Below are 18,094 nucleotides of genomic sequence, written 5' to 3' on the forward strand. Positions count from 1 at the left end.
TTGATAGATGACTAACCTGGGTTCCTCATATCCGTTCTGTTAAGGCAGCATGTCTAAAAACCTTGAGTCTTTTGAGGGTTTTGGCTCATACCTCTTGGGGTGCTGACCATCAGACCCTCCTCCTCTTGCATAGGTCTCTTCTTCTTCCTAAACTTGAATATGGGTGTGAAGTCTACTCCTCTGCAACAGATGCCCATCTCCGGTTGTTAAATTCTGTGCATCGTGCTGGTGTACGTCTGGCAACCAGGACATTCAGATCATCCCTGATTTCAAGTTTGTTTGTGGATGCTGGTGTACTACCCTTGGCTTTGCAATGCCAGTTGCTGATGATGAGGTGCTGGTATCGTCTTCACAACATTCCAGACTCAGTTTCTTGTGCCATTGTCTGCAAGGATTCCCAATCTTCTGTTCATGACACCCGTCCTAGTTTCCTGAAGCCCTTTGGTTACAGGGTCTGGTCTGTTATGTTATCCCTCTCTGTCCCGAGACTGGCAGTTTGTCCACATCGGATCCCAAGAGTGGGTTCTTGGCTACTCCCTCGAGTGACATTTTGTACAGTAGGTCCATTGTTGAAAAGAAGGGCTCACTTCCCTCTCTCTCTTTTTAGAACATGCCTCCACTCATGAGGGTTCTGTGCCTGTCTATACTGACAGGTCTAAGACTGATACTGGAGTGGGATTTGGTGTTGTCTTCCTTTCCTTTAGTAGGGGCGGTAGCCTTCCTGGCATTACTTCAGTGTATACGGCGGAACTGACTGCCATTTTATATGCTCTTGAAATCGTTTTTACTCTCCCTCAATCCGTTTCTGTGATTTTTAGTGACTCACATAGTGCTCTGTCTGCACTGGAGTCATTTAATGCATCCCAGCCATTGGTTTTATCAATTTTAGAGTGGCTTTTTCCTCTTGCCCGTCGTGACCACCATGTGGACTTTTGCTGGGTTCTCGCACATGTTTGTGTGGTGGGCAATGAGAGGGCAGATACACTTGCTAAAGCTGCGTCTTCTCAACAGCCTGCAACCAACTACCTGCTTCCTGCTTCTGATGTAACACCTTTGTTGTGGTACGCAATTCGTACGTGTTGGCAGAGACACTGGATGGTGTTGCTCATAATAAACTAAAAGAAATCTTTTAGAAAGTGGTTGTGCCAAGGGTTCTTCCCTCCATGTCTCAGCGATTGGAGGTGGCTCTTGCCAGGCTTTGCACTGGGCACTCTATGCTTACACATGGGTTCTATATGAGTGGTGAGACTCAACCGTACTGTGATGACTGCCTTGTTCCTCATTCTGTCCATGACTTGCTGGTCGAGTTTCCGAGTTTGTGGGACCTACGTCAGAGATTCCTTCATAGGCATAAGGGGGCAGATGGTGCCTAATGTTTGTCCTTGATGCTTGGTGAAGCCTCTAGTGATTTTATTGATGTTTTTAATTTTCTTCATGTGGCGGGCCTTCTTCCACTTTTATAAGCAATTGATATTTTATGAACTACTCATTTATTATTTTCAGTGTTTTATTCCTACTAACAGATATTAACTTTATTCTGAATATGCATTTTTTGTTTTGCTGTGTCTTTTACTGTGTTGTCCGGCAGCATATGACCCTAGCAGTTGCACCGACAGATTTTAATTAATGCAATCAATCCAATTCACATCTGCTCGCTTCTTCCTCTGGCACTACGTTATCTTTGTCCTCCAGATCGTCATCGACTGGGGAATCACTCTTGCCTTGAATTTCGTACCGTGGTGCTACATGTCTTTACTAGCCAGGTCACTGCAAACAGGTGAGTTGCTGAGACAATGGTGTGCCGGGGGGAGTCACGTGGGGTAAGGCAGTGTCGCCACCTGGCAGTGGGTAGCAAGTAGAGGAAGGTCTCCCGCATATGCCTACCAAAAATCATGCATGAAACTTGATATATGTGCAAACAATGAACTTTGCAACTGCAAAATGTATGGGTATGTTGACTGGACTCAGTGTGAGAAAACGTTACGTACCCATACGTTAACGGGACGTGGTGGGTTAACCTAGATTATCACTGCCTAACCTAAATGCAGTCCCTCTGCTGTCTGCTATACTTTGCCAGATAATATGCTTGACATTCCATACAATACCTAGGCATTCTATTAAAATACCAAGGTAAAGTATTATAAGGTCAGAATGAAATATGCTTATTTCATACCTTGCCAAAAAATGCTAGACATTCTATCGAATACCTAGGCATTCTATACAATACCTTTGTTTCACACAAACCATGTACCATAACATATCCACTACCATGTGGACGTACCTGTGTCCTGCCTCAGACATTTTCAATTGTTCTATAACATTCACATGGACCCAGTACCATGGCGGCAGCACATCTGGGTACCTCGACCTGTAGCTGTGTGCCGATACAGAGTGGTAAACTCTTTGACCAAAGTTTGCCAATATGCATATCTCTTTGTGTACACAGTAGTGACATTGGTTCCCCCATGCCCAGACTGTGGCAGGTGATGAGTCAAATATAATACTGCTGGCACACACTGTTCAGGTACAACCACCTACAATAAGTCATTATTCTCATTAGCTCTTTTTTCTTCGGTAAAATAATCCTACCTGTGGAACAGAACTGTTCAACTGGGACAGTCAGTTTGGGAGCCAGAGGGGCTTCTTCACTAAGGTACGCCTGAGGAAAGTTCTGGCTTATACACCTACCTGCCAGTTCGGACCTTTATGAGTGAGACAACCACTAGGGAAACAGTAGCCAGACACTTAAATGTTTGGTACCAAGGTGTGGGAGGAAAGAGGTTAAGGGAGGAGGAAGGCTGGGGAAGATGATAGTTTCCTACCCCTCTCTCTTCCATCCCCATCCTTCTCACACAGTTACGAGATAGATAAATGTTGGCTACTGCTTCGCTAACACTTGTCTCACATTTACTACTTCGAAGTGGCGAGCTAGTGTATAACGCGGAACTTTCCTCGGCTGTACCACTTTAATGATCCCCATATTCGGTGTGCATCTTGCTGCTTCCGCAGTTCATCAAGGTTCCAGCTGACATAGTCAGGGTTGGTCACGATTCTTGCAAGAGCCAGTATAACCTCTGCATCATCGTCCTGTGGCTCGCTACAAAGACATGACAAGAAATCAGCTACTTTATTCTAATGTCCAGGTAAATAAGACACACCTATATCATATTCCACAACCTGGATTTGTCATCTAGCAATCCTTCTGGACAATTCCTTAACACATAACAACCAAATGAGAGGTCAGTGATGTGTCTGCACAGTCACTTTATGTCCTAGGATAAGGGGTCAATTGATTCATAGCCCATACATTGTACACAAGGCTTCTTGTTCAGTAGTGGCACAATTCATCTCAACGTTATTCAAAGCTCTGCTAAAATATGGTAGTGGCCTGAGAAATCCATCATCATCCTTTTGCTGAAGTGCTCTAAATATTTCTGTACCACTTGCATCTGTTGTCAGGTAGAATGGCGTATAAATGGAAATAGCTGTTAAATGGCACTTCAGAACTCTGAAAGCCTGGCACGCTGCTACATTCCACTTTATTTCCTATTTATAGCTTCCTTCCCACGAGTCAGTCTTGTGAGAGACAAAGCAATCTTAGTTAAGCCATCTATTAACTTACAGTAATATTTAATTATCTCGCCCTGGAAGGAGTCCATTGAGGTATTGTTTTTTTTGTTGGGTTTCTTTGTTTGTTAACGATATTATGGAAAAACGGCTGAATTAAATTGCATGAAACTTTCACGATATGTAGACACTGGTCTTAAAAGGAAGTTATTAAATTCTGGAGGTAACTGAGTGACCATGAAAGGTCAAAATCAAGGTAAATTTTCAGAGGGCTCTAACTTGAAACCGGTTGAATATAGAGATATTTACTAGCATCAGTATACAGGAACTCCAAAATGGGCTTTCTTTTGACAACAAGTTGACCTTGAGTGACTTTGAAAGGTCAAAGTCAAGGTCATAGATATTCAGGGGGCTATAACTCGAAACTGGTTGCAAACAGGTATTTACTATTATCAACCTATTGGAAGTTCCATTTTGGATTTTAATTGGTACCATGACCTTTGACCTTGTGTGGTCGGGCAAGGTTTGTTGTACCTGACACCATTTGTTAATCTTAGAAAAGACTGGAGGTCCTTTAGTGTCTGAGGACTGCGAATCCTTTATGATTCGGATATGATCCAGCTGGGGTCACAATCCTTCAGCAAAAATATTGTCTTAGGCGAGATACGCTAGCCTTGGGGAAAAAAAAAAAAAAAAAAAAAAATTCTACAACTTAAGAGTAAGTTCAGCTCCTTCCAGTCTAGACAATACTTTGTCGGAATTCTGTACATGTGAATCAAAATCCTTACCATACACAACAAGAAATGCCTAGACAGCACATACCTCCACCAGTGCCATTGCCATTAAAAAGGATCCAGATCCGGATCCGCCCCAAAATATAATAAATTCTTTCCGGGCTCATAGCCCACCTTTCCACAAAATTTCATTGAAATTCAATGAGAACTTTTGGAGATATTGTGATGATCCGGATCCGACCCAAAATTTCATAACTTCTTTCTTGGCCCATGGTCCGCCTTTCCACAAAATTTCATCAAAATCCGTTCATAGCTATTTGAGTAATCCTGCCAACACAAACAAACAAACGGACAAACCAATGCAGGGTAAAAACATTCCCTCCTTGGTGGAGGTAATTATGTCATCCAGGTAAGTATAACTGATATGTCCCGATCATACTTGTAGTACCTCATTAATTATCTGAAGGAACATGGCAGGGATATTTTTTAGGCCAAAGGGTAGGTTATCATACTCCCAATGACCATCTGGTGAGGAAAATGCAGTCAACGGTCGTGACTCCGTCTGAACTACTAAATATTATGTTCTTTCCGAGCTGGAAAAGAATATGTGTGACATTATGCAATGGGCAGGGGTACGATACTATCTGCTTATTCAAGTGCCGAAAGTCCAGACGGATCCATATTCCACCATCTTTCTTGGCCACTGGGACCAAGGGTGAAGAATAAGGTTGTCTAGAGAGACGTATGATGTTTTGCTCTCCGAAGTCATTTATCTGTTCCCTAAGAGTTTCATGATACACAGCTGGTATTTTATTGGGACAGCAATTCACGACCGACCCTGTGGCATTGATATGATATAGGAAATACGGTGCTGTAGTCAGTGGTTTGTCAGGCAGAGGGAACACATGAGGATGTTTTCGCACAAGGCATTTGAGGGCATCGTTCTCCCGACTTTGCAGTGAAAACAATTCATCTATAGCTAAATCTGGTCTCTTGTTACACTAGTAACTTGGCCTTGCTCATTATCCTGACTTTTATCCCACCTAACCACCTCAAATTGTTCCACTGTGCCTACCCTTTACCTGCCAGATATACTGATCCGGTCAGGAGTAGCAATAATTTAGGCAACATAAACCCTGGACTTTCCGCTCGCCTCACTTGGTACCATGTTTACTAACCCTGGCCACAGCATAGCTGCGAAAGTGCTGCCAGGACCTCGGAAAATTTAACCAATGTCCACCCAGAAATATCAGCCTCTAACGGGATGATGACACATATAAATGGATCTATCACAACTTTCTCACTCACCACGCAGCATCCAGAGATGTACTCTAGTTTATCTGGTAGGTCAGCTTCTGTTACATTCAGGGAGGAACCCTTACCTGTACCAAGATCTTCCTTGCCGCCCTGTAATTCCACCTTCTCCCCATCACTCTATATACACAACGGGTCTGGTATAATACTGTATATTCATTCCAAGCAAAAATGAAATTGGGAATTAGAGTCACTGAAATTGTACAGGGTAAATAACTGACCAATGATAACTCAATTCCATACATGAGGGCTGCCAACCCTATGACTAGGTCTATTACTTCTGCAACCCCAAGTTCATCACCACTTGCAGACACTAGCATTTGGCCTACATGCAGCCAGAGCGTATGTCTTATCTCACTCAAATTCTCATGAGTGATCGACATGGCTCCATATCTAACGGCACAGGGCAATCCCTCATTTCACCACATGCTCCCATGACTGCCACCACTACCAGTGCATTTCCGAAAGTCACAACAAATAGTCGTCAAACTTTTTTCTGTACGTGTCCACCCATGATGAGCACTGCTCTGTACAGTGAGTTGTATTCTTACAGTGATCACATCGTGTTACCTGACCTAGGTTGTCTACTTTAGAGAAACAATGGGCTGCCATGTGACCCGATCCATCACAACAGAAACAACAGATTTTTCTCTCTTCTTCAGCTGACAAGTTGTTCCTTGCGAGATCAACCTTTTGGCACGGCACATGTGGGCTCTATGACTTGCAACACCACATCTGTTACAATTTCCTATGCTCCAGAGGTTAACCTCTCAGTATCTATCTTCTCTCTTTTAGCAAAGACTTTACCTTCACTCACGTATGCAAGTAGGGAAATGCACTGTTTTGCCCATCTGATGGCCTTATGAGTTTATCGGGATCGTCGTACAAGCCTGCATCAATAGTAAGTGTACTGTATACTGGCTGGAGAACATTTCCATGAATGAATTTATGGCCATATCCATGGCAGATTCTCCAAAAGTAGGCCTAATACTTGCAAAACGATATTCTAGGTTTACTAGTCGCGACCAGTAATCAACGATACACTCGCGCGGATCATATTTTGCTCGTATAAATGCTCGATAAGAAGGTTGGAAAGCTTTCTCGAGAGAGTAAAGTTTTAGAGGGCAGACTTAAAATCTTCCCAGCTACCATTTGCCTCATGTATAAACTGTTCAATTCTGTCATGAGCACCACCAAGTGTGTATTCTCTAGCTATATCAAAGCAGCCAAGTGTAGTTCGCCTAGGTCCAGTCGCCTTCTTCTCTATCTTCTTTATCCATGTGCTAACATTAGGCTCGAAGATTAAGCCTGTGTACTCAGCTGGTGTTGTGTGTTTACTGGCTGTGAAATAAGCTAAGCCCTTTAGGGTATCTGATTTACAGCGTCTTTCTGATTGTCAGCAATTGCTTGCAATAATTAATCAGAATGGATCACAATGTCCCCTGCAGTTTGGTCTGGTTCTGCTTCCGCCATTTCTGCTCATACTTCGGGAACTAAATCTGATGGTATATTTTCTAATTCGAAAGGATCAGTCTCTCACCTGAGCAAGATTCAGTACTAGGTTCCATGCAATCACGTTTTAGACACTCAGGTGTGGAATTGCTTATCGATATTAAAATAATTATGGCCTAAAATATCCCACCGATGCTACCATTGTCGTACGCTACACTCCCTCAGTATTCATTTACATGTTTCACTCATCTTTAATGAGCATGATAAATGACTGCTAATTATCTAGATAGGTCACATGAGAACAATAGCAGTAGGGAATGTGGAGACAAGTCCAGAGAGAATCTGTAACATAAGTGTATCCCTTAATGTCCCAATTCCCTCCCGGACTTCAAGGAAACTGTTCCACACAATGAGGTTCCAAAACACAGATATGTTTTCGACTTTACTGTTACTTAGTTCAAGACAGTTACATCACTTTAGCAACACAAATGGAAACATTTTACTCAATAGATGAAGATTTAATGCAGTTACATATAATTACAAACCTTTAATGCATCATAAAGACTCACTTTTTATTATCATATGTTTACTTGAGTTCTTACTCACTACAAGAATAACCATTATAATTATCTCCACGACCAGAGACTAGCATTAATTATATAGTGCTTGTTATCAAGCGGAAGTCAACTGGAGTTTTTATTTTACTTAGGCATGTGAAATTCCCTTGTCTTGTGCACTCACAATCTCCCCATCTTAGCTACTTCCACTAAACAGATTCCTTGAGCTGTCCATGGTAGCATGAATGTTTGCTTCTCTCAGCACAGGTGTTGCTTCCGTAGACACTTCCAAATCTGTCCCGTCTGCCGACCACCTGTGCTTTTGTTCTAATTTCCTCACGATGTCTACACTTCACGGCTTTATAGGCCACTTTCAGCAACCTGGGACACTCGGTGTAAGGCAGTTTTTTCCTCTTCTTCATTCTCTCCTTCTGTGCTTCCTTCTTTCTCCTCACTATCGCCAGCCGATCCTAAGTCGAGATTAATGGATGTGACAGGTAGGCTAAGGAGTCGAGGATAAGACCGCCTCCCATGTTTATCCGTTATATAAACTCTTGCCCCACATTTGTTGGCTTCGGTAGGGTCTGGATCAGTAACAATATCCAGTATTTCCCTGTCCCGACATACTGTTCGATATTAGAAACACAGAGAAATTAAAGAAGGTACATATTAATCATGGAAGAAAACACTAGTGAAGACACAAAGTAAATAAGAAAAGAAATCCTCTAAAAGAGACCCAGAAAATGAGAGGGGACAGAAGAAACGGACGAATGAAGAGTGAAGACATTACCAGAAGACGAAAGAGGACTGAAAAACCGGATGAGTGAAAAGGAAAGGCAAGAATTAGGAAAATGCAAGTGAGAAACGCAGGATAGGGAAGGAATCAGCACGACACATCTCACAGTATTTCAGAATGTTTCCTAAAATAGTCATAAAATAGAGACTGAAGAAGTCTAGTGAAGGGCTAATGCAAAGGCAATGTTTCTCCGTCGTCAGCTGAACTGAACTGAACTTGTAGGATAGGCTTTAGAGGAGCACTAAATTATTCAATATCTTTGGATGTCAGAACGACTAAGACTTTAACTTGGAATGCAAATGGAATGAACATGGATACTTGAAGAGTTTTAGATGTGCTGCACGGCAATAGCCTGTCTTACTTTGTAGTAACTGGATCAATTTCTGCCTCGCAATTATTGTGAAAACAACTCCATGCAGCATATTTTGCAGATTATATTTCCCTGTGCACTTGTCTATCTACTGCCAGACGCCTTAATCCCTTATACGGGGTGGCCACAAACAAATCGCCTCCACGTCACCCTGTCCCTGTGCACTGGTACACAAGATAAAATAAATGTATTATTACACTTTTTTTTTTTTTTAAATCGTGGACGAGGCATTTGAAAATGTTCTTCAGTCACTTTTAATTTTTGTGTAGGGCTGCTGTTGCTATGAACACCTCGTAAATCACTAAGTTTCAACACTGTGTAAAATAAAATATGATTCAGAACTTTCTCCCTTAGGAGGAAAGCTCTAACAGCAGCAACGGTCATTGTGAAAACAGTGATCACCTGCGTAAAGATACGTTTGACATGTGTGCCTTACCAAAATTTTATTTAAATGTTTATTTATTCTTTATTCTTTCTTGTCATAATATATTTCACCTCAATAGGTAGCCAGTCAGAGGAGCAGGAGGTGCTGGTATATCGGCGATGTCTCTACTGCAATAGCGGGGCCGTGGGAGTGCAAATGGTGGCACGAGCCAGCCTCACCTCCACACACCTCACACACCAGTTCACTCGCCCTGACATCTTCCATCGAGATGAAGGTTAGCAATACTAAATTTTAACTATGTCTGATTTCGCTAGATAAAAGTCTACATCAGTGGTACAGCGTCTTCACTGCAATGATGTTGAGTTATGCTAACCATGCTTTACAGAAATGATTAAATTCAGTATCAGAAAAATTTCTGAACTCCTTAACGAGAATCATGACTAAGCTGTTCTTTGTTTTGTCAAAAACATAATCATCTGTTCCAATCAAAAATAACTTTCTCGCAAGAGTCTTTTGGTTTCTTCTCATATTCTGGCCAAAACATTGTCAGTTGCCTTACTACTTTCCCTAACCCTCTCTTTCACCTAGTATACTCTCTAGTTGTCTCGTCCTCAGTAATATCTGATCATTTTACTCAAACTCTTTCTCTAACTCTACTTTGGCATCAGGAGCTCAGATTAGGAAGAAAATGGAGTAATAACACCGGATTCGTCTGATAATTCTCTCGGATAATGAGAATATGCTTTCACCCCTGTTTGTTTCTTTGTTTGCTAGTTTGTGTGTTGGTAGGATTACTCAAAAACTAAAAGGGGGATTTGGACCAAATTTGGTGGGTAGATAGCCCATGTCCCAGAGACAATCGATTAACTTTTGGGACCGATCCGGATCGTATTACAGATTCTGGATACGGAAAACACTTTTTGCAAAACCTTAATTAATGATGAAAATCCTAACCCATTATGAATAGTGGTTTGGAAATTACATTGCCCTAGCCGGAGAGATGCGCTCTACTGAGTGCCATCTAGTTAGAACTTCTTCAATACTGATATGGTGTGCAATCTTGATGAGGTCCATCCAGTTCTTGAGAACTGTGGTTACGTGGAGACACGCTACTTTGGCAATCTTCAGCCTTCGTCTGTCAAATGGCACGGCTCCTTCTTGCCCGTACTTATTTCTTGTTCAACATGCCTCAAAAAACTGTAATTCTCCCACCAACTTTCTGACTGGCGCTGAGCTGTCCGATTCTCTTTCGTTCAGGAACACTGAGCCGATCCTTAATACAAACCTTGTAAATACAGTGCCATGCTTGACACTTCCTTCTTTCCAACAGTGATTCTGGATTTTGTTGATATGCTTGACTGGTGACAGATTGCATTGCATTCCTTTATGATTACAAGTGAACTTCCTTTTGGGTTTGTCATAGTTCTGATTACTGTGTTTAGAAGAAATTGTTTATTGTGCATGAGATTTGTTGTTGAAGCAAACTGTGCAGTTAATCGGCATTGCCAGAAGGCTATCAAAGAAAAGTTTAGTGCTGGAGTTTTGACACGAGAGTAGATACAGCTTAATACCCCTCCTCTCAGGTTCCCATTACTGTAGGGCTGGAGAAGTTTTTCTTGCTAGGCAAGGGACTTGTGACTCCTATCTAAATTTTTTGCCATATTACCTTGTAAGACACCTCTAATGAGTCCAGAAAACAATATGATTGAAAATATAATGAATTTGTTTATTGGTATCAGCCATGCACGATTCTATATACCAGTGCGTAGTTCATGATAATTATATAACCCTCATCCAACATCATTGACGGCCTTCATCCAGCTTTCCCTTTTTCTCATTATTTTCCCATTGTTTAGGTACAGTACGGGAAGGCTAGGCAATACGTTCCCTGTAATTAAATACTGTTATGATAAATCACATTCCTCTTCTCCCCACAGAACAACTGCTCACACTTCATGGCCACAAGTTCAAGGTGGTGACGGTGTCGTACTTTCCATATATTGATTACGTAAAGGATACAAATAAGCCAGGATCGTCAGTAACTCTTAAGGACTCTCTGGATGCTCGTTTGTTCGAAGTGCTTATTGCAATCCTAAACATCACGTGAGTGTTATGACTGAGATTTATATACACTTAATGTGGTATCATAGGGTAGAATTTCGAACATATTTACGATAGTTTTGCTATAACTTGATTTTTTTTTTCCAGGAAGAACTATAGACATGGGAAGATGCTGAACGTTCCACTCTGTGTCCTTCCGGCAGAGACAGTTACAACTTACAAGAGTTTTACCTCCTGTAACAAAGTGTCTTATGCTTAAGCCTTAACTGGCAAAGTGGAATGGAAACCCTTAATATTTTACTCTAATTTTCGGAGCACCGGGGATCATTATTTATGGTCAGTTTGTATCCCACATTACTGAGTAAAGTCAACAACCAAATTGGAAGACTAGACATGTTCTCTCCTATTCCCTTTCATCAGATTTGTAATAACAGTTATCTTGCATTCCATTTTGCGGCCTCGTGTATAAGCACACGATCATAAGATCTGTTTTCGTGACATTAACTCATTACTTTGAAAAGTATTGTACATGTATTTCCTTGTCCTTCATACGAAAACAGCTCAAACTTACGACTGAGAAGCGATCGTTAGTTCGCCTGAGTATTCCATCCCTTGCCTATGAGAAACCTGAAAATCCGTTGTCATCAGTTAATCTGAGATTTCCATTTATTTGTACATAAGACTTTACATTCACAAACCGAAACTGAATCGCTATAGAGCTGTTCATACAGTCAGCTTATTTCAAAATGATATTGGCTGCACCCCATTCACCCCTTCCCCTCATTCAGGCAATTCAAAATGCCGGACTGTTACAGCTAACTTTAACCTGTAGAAATGATTTCATTTCAAGTACTTTACCGGGAAGCTGACGATTGTATAAGTTGTCCCATTGTGGCAATATTGAGAAAGCAAAAAAAAAACAAGATTCTGACGGATTTTATGTTGTCTCCATACTCATCCCTTCATTATTAGATGCTCCTCTTGGGAAAAAAAGGTTGAATAAAATTATTCACTGGCAGTTGGGAGAATTGCACATAAATTCACACTGGTAGACAGTTTGAGGACTAATTTACAACTTCAACTGATATATATATATATATATATATATATATATATATATATATATATATATATATATATATATATATATATATATATATATATATATATATATATATATATATATATATATATATATATATATATGTCAGAACTCCATATTATAATTACAAATCATAATAGATAGCATGATTGATAGACAGATAGAAACAGCAAGTCAGAGGATGCGGTAGGTAGTGTGTCTGCGATAATCGTGCAATGTAAACATGCTTACACACTCTAACTCAAGGAATGCTTGATAGGCACACGAACAATGCCTCGTGACACAAAGATACACACATAGTCACACACAGGCTTCTAGAACATTTCAACAACAGTGTAACACACGTGACATGACCCTTCTACACCAGAATTTAGGAAGCAGAGCTCAGAAGGAGGTGAGCCATAGAACCAACAGGTAGTGGAGAGAGTGAATAAGAAGAGGGGTCCAACTAGACTTACTTAGTATATTAAGTCTCTGTAATACATACGTTGCTCAACTTAGACTTATCTGAAGATAATAAATCAAGATCAACTCCATGTATTCATCTTTAACTCCTCCTGCTCTTCAATTAACTCGACTCACCTATTACAAGAATTAAGAGTTACATATATAAAAAAATCTTGGCAACAAAGCTTTAACATTAAATGGTGGCAGTCTATGAGCCTACGAGTCTACGAGCCTACAAGCCTACGAGTCTACGAGCCTACAAGCCTATGAGTCTACGTACCTACGAGTCTACGAGTCTATGAGCATACAGTAGCAACGACGAATTACAAATAACAAGTCTACAAAACAACTCTGTAATCTTCACGCAAGTTCAAGCAGCAGCAAGAAGAATAAAAAAACAAAGCAATTAAAGGAAAAGAAAGACCAAAGCAACAAGCACAAAAAACCCCAACACTCTCTCCCGCCTACCTCCATCACTGACACAGAGGTCAAGACACAGCAAAACACCAGAGCCACATTTATAACGCATCTTACTCACCTTCCCTCACCCAGGTTACTCATTGCTACTCAGTTACTCACCACAGCTACTAGTGTGGGAAGCTGACGTCACAATGTGTATCTGCTGAGATGACATCACCACGCGAGTTTGCTGAGACAATGCCACGCCAATCAACGTGTGACTGACACCAGGCACTTCTCACCCACTACTCATTACTCATTATTCACATAGCTCCTACTCGTACTTATTTATTTCCACAGTATTGAGTTGGAAATTCGACGTTCTATGATGAGGTTCGCTTGTGACTACAGCTGTTAACCACTACATGCACCAGACCATGGAATTTCCTGAGTATTATCGTCCATCAACACAGCCCTAGAATTATCAAGAGGAGATCTTCATTCAACCCTGCATATCTTCCAAAATCGACAGTGCGTTGACACTCCTCTCCAATCTGTATCAAGTGGGTGTAATTATACTTATTCATTTCTTCTCAGTGCTAAAATTAGGTATATTCAACTCCTTTACTTATTTCTATATATATACACTTATACACTCTCTATCTATCATTTATTACAAGTCATTTTCTCATCTATTTAGTTAGGACATAAACAAAAGGCGTATTTCATAACACCATACCTTAATGACAGAGATATTTTCGCCCCCACCCGTGTTAATAGCAGATGATACACAATTAGGAGAGCACCAAGGCAACACACCCATTGTACAAACCTCAACACAAACTAAAGATCAAGAAACAAATACGTCAGTTCTAGATGATGAGTGGCAAACCCCCTCTGATGTAGCAAGTGAGGACTTTGTCTCAGACTTACATACCTATGAAAATATACTTAACAGGGTTCATCGCTCCGGCAAATCATTTTCCACCATCCCCTCACACAACGATAAACAAGTCCAAGTTAAATTAACAGAGCTACCAGTGAAAATGAACACCACAGATCAAGCTCAGATATTAGTTTATCATGAAGATAAAACTGCCCCAAAATTCTCTGGCACAGAGAAAGATCATATTGACGTCATTTCATTGGTCAATCAGTGTGAATAAATTTACATCAAACGTCATGTCAAAGATGAACAGGAGAAAATTGCTATTTTTTCATCTTGCATGGGCCAGGAAAGATGTCCGGCAAGTGACTTCCTAAGGTCAGATAAGCTCCTCAAGGCTAAGACATATGATGAATTTAAAACTGATTATTTGAAGAAATTTTCCGGAGGTATGAACTTCTTGCCAGGTATAATTCCAGAATTACTTAAGATTGTAGATCTTGTAAGGGAGCACACTACAAATCATGTGCTCAGTGAAATAACTGCTGATGTCTCCACGATCAAAAGGACATTACTAGCTACCTTAGAAAACTCAAACTGGATAACATGAGATGCCTTGTGTAAATTACCTGATAGGACCCATAAGATCGCCAAGACGATTGCGTACACCCCAGGCATGTGCTTACTAGTCTTAATGAATGAGGTAGAGATGCAGTGTAGTAAAGCAGGGATTGTTGAAACTTAGTCAAATTCTAGTAGAATGAGAGTGTCTGAGACAGTATCAGCTGTGAAAACAGCTACAACTACCCCAAACAGAGAACAAAATCGATCACGAACCGAAAGCAGGCAGAGCAAACAACTAAACGTGTCAAGGGTACGATCACAAACACCAGGCTACAGGCAGTTTCATAAGTTTCCACGCAGCCCAAGCAGGTCTTGCGCCACAGACACCACTAAATATGGGAAGTCACCTCGTAGATCACAGTCAAGAGATAGGTCCATTCTATGTCATTATTGTGCAAAACCAGGACACACTAGGAATGAATGCTTTATCAAAACAAAAGAAGATAGACAAAAGACACAAGGATTAGGTCCCTACTGTAGACATCATAAGTGCCAAGGGCACTGGACCAGTAACTGCAAAACAGTAGAAAAATTAGTGTCTATGTTCAAATCGGCGGAGGACCAAGTCATGACAAAAAACGAACAAACGTAAAGAAAAGCAAGTCTAAAATTCACATAGGAGGCATGTTGGTAAATGAGTGTATCGTGATACCAGCTATATGTGAGGATCAAAACGTTTCCTTATTTTTAGACACAGGCTCTCCAGTGAACTTATAAACACAAGAAGAAATAAATAGAATTTTTAGAAATAAGAAGAAATTAACTTTTCTGGATGAATCTGATTTAGATTTATATACAGTAGACGGAAGAAAAATCACAGTAAAAGGTATGATAAGGTTAAATATCAGTTTCACAGAGACTACAAGACCAATCTCTGCATTTTTCTATATCGTTGAAAACTTAGCAATTAAAGCTCATATGTTACTGGGCTTAAGATGCATAAGAACAGGGAAAATAACTTTACTCCCACAAATGAATGGAATAGACTTTGACAATGAATTCATAGAAGAAATACCGTCAGAGCCCTCACCAATTAGTAAAAGAGAACCAAAAAGAATTGGTAATATTAAAAGCTTAAACAAACATAAACAGATGAGTGTATAGATCCACTCACATTACCACCCCCAGCCTCCATGATTAGAGACCCAGGTGACAGTACTGATTTATCAGTTTTCCCGCCCATCTCACCAATGATTTAGTTATACCACCTAATTCCTATATGAAAGTTACCATAAAGAGCAAATTACGGAATAGTACTGTTCTTGTCTAAGAAGAATTATGTAAAGTAAAGGGATTGTCAGTAGAAAACGCATTATGTCAGATGAACGACGAAGAGCAAACTCAGATATTCATAATTAATCACATGAATGGGGAAGTACAGCTGAAAAAGGGGACTTGCATAGTTAATATTGAAAAATGTCCCGCCCCTGTGAATGAAATAGTTATAGCTGGAGTGACAAGTGAGATAAAATCTACGGATAGAGAAAGCATAAAAGAGAATTTAATTCACTCAGGTGAATTTGATGAAGAAAATGATTTGTTAACCCTGCTGGAAACACACAGGGACACCGAAGCATTACCTGGACAACAATTAAGGTGTACTAACCTGATTAATCACAAGATTAATGTGCACCCAGAAACACCACCAATTTTCGTACCAGCCGACCGCATCCCACAATCTCAGCGTACACTTGCAAATCAGTACGTCAATGAAATGTTAAAACTTGGAATTACTGAACCATCAGTCTCCCCGTGGAATGCCCCATTATTCTTCATGCCCAAACGAAATGGAGAAATGAGTGCGGTAGTAGATTACCGTAAACTGAACAATCACACAATCCCAGACCGATTTCCCACGCCATTGTTAAGTGACGTCCTACAGAATATTGGACCGGAAAATAATGTATTTTCCACAATCGATCTACTAAATGGTTATTACCAAATTCCGGTTGAACAGGAGTCACGTAAATACGCTGCCTTTTCCACAAATAGAGGACACTATCAGTATACAAGGATGCCGATGGGACTGAGGACAGCCCCAGGCACATTCCAGCGTCTCATGAAATATGTATTGTCCGGAATTTTAGGACAAGGAACATTTGTTTATCTTGACGATATTATAATCGCAACAAAAAATATTACAGAAGATCTCAAGAAATTAGACTTACTCTTACAATAGCTTGGTGATGCTGGTTTAAAAATTAAGCTTTCTAAATGCAAATTTGGCTTTTAGGAAATAAATTTCTTAGGCCACAAATTAAGTTCTAATGGTATTCACACCACTGATGACAAAATACAGGCAGTGAGAGATTTTCCTGAACCCACTACGACTGACGAAGTAAGACAGTTTTTGGGTCTAGCTGGTTATTATAGGTCATTCATACCACAATTCTCTCATATAGCCTTTCCTCTATTCCAACTACTCAAAAAAGATGCTATAGTCCAATGGGAAGAAGAACAAAAACAAGCATTTACAAAACAAAAAATTAAACTAACAAATGCACCATGTTTGGCATATCCGGATTTCACAAAATCTTTTATTATATGTACAGACGCATCAGTTAAAGGATTAGGGGCTGTACTGATTCAGGAAGATAAAAGAGGAAAGAATCAACCAATTGCATTTGCCAGCAGACAAACAAAAGGTGCAGAGAAAAATTATTGCACTACAGATTTAGAGGCACTTACAGTGTTTTTTGCATTACAAAAGTTTCGAGATTTGGTATATGTTTACGAAATACACTTATTCACCGACCATAAACCACTGGTGGGTATGTTTAAAGAAAAACTCCTCTCTGGGAGGAGAGCAAGATGGAAATGTACAGTTGAAAACTACAATGTACAAATTCATTATATACAAGGTAAAATGAACTTAGTAGCTGACACATTATCTAGGAACCCGAACACAATTCAGGTCGTGGCATTAGATCTCAAAGGGGACATCCCAAACCATGATGATATCGCAAAAGCACAAAGACTTGACCCAATATGGTCTAAAGTTATATACAAGTTAGAAAATGGAGATGACATACAATTACCCAAACTGCATGTACCACTCGGACAATTCACAATAGTCAATAATACTTTATACAAGATCAACCCGAAACAACCAAAACGCCAAAGACATACTAACCAATTGGTAGTACCTAATGACATGATACCCCAGGTGTTACGAACGATACACGATAGCCCACATGCAGGACATCCTGAAAAGGATAGGACATTCAAACAAGCCCAGTTGTTATATTACTGGCCTTCATTACGAAAAGATATAAACAATCATATAGATTGCGAATCATGTGCAAAACACAAAGGATACCCAATCACACCTGCACCGATGGGTAATTACCCTGTACCACATCAACCATGGGACGTTGTCACTGTTGATTTACTCAAGATG

This window comes from Coenobita brevimanus, chromosome 40 (genome assembly GCF_032717465.1).
Source record: "Coenobita brevimanus isolate Jiangsu-jjx chromosome 40, ASM3271746v2, whole genome shotgun sequence".
NCBI lineage: Eukaryota > Metazoa > Arthropoda > Malacostraca > Decapoda > Coenobitidae > Coenobita > Coenobita brevimanus.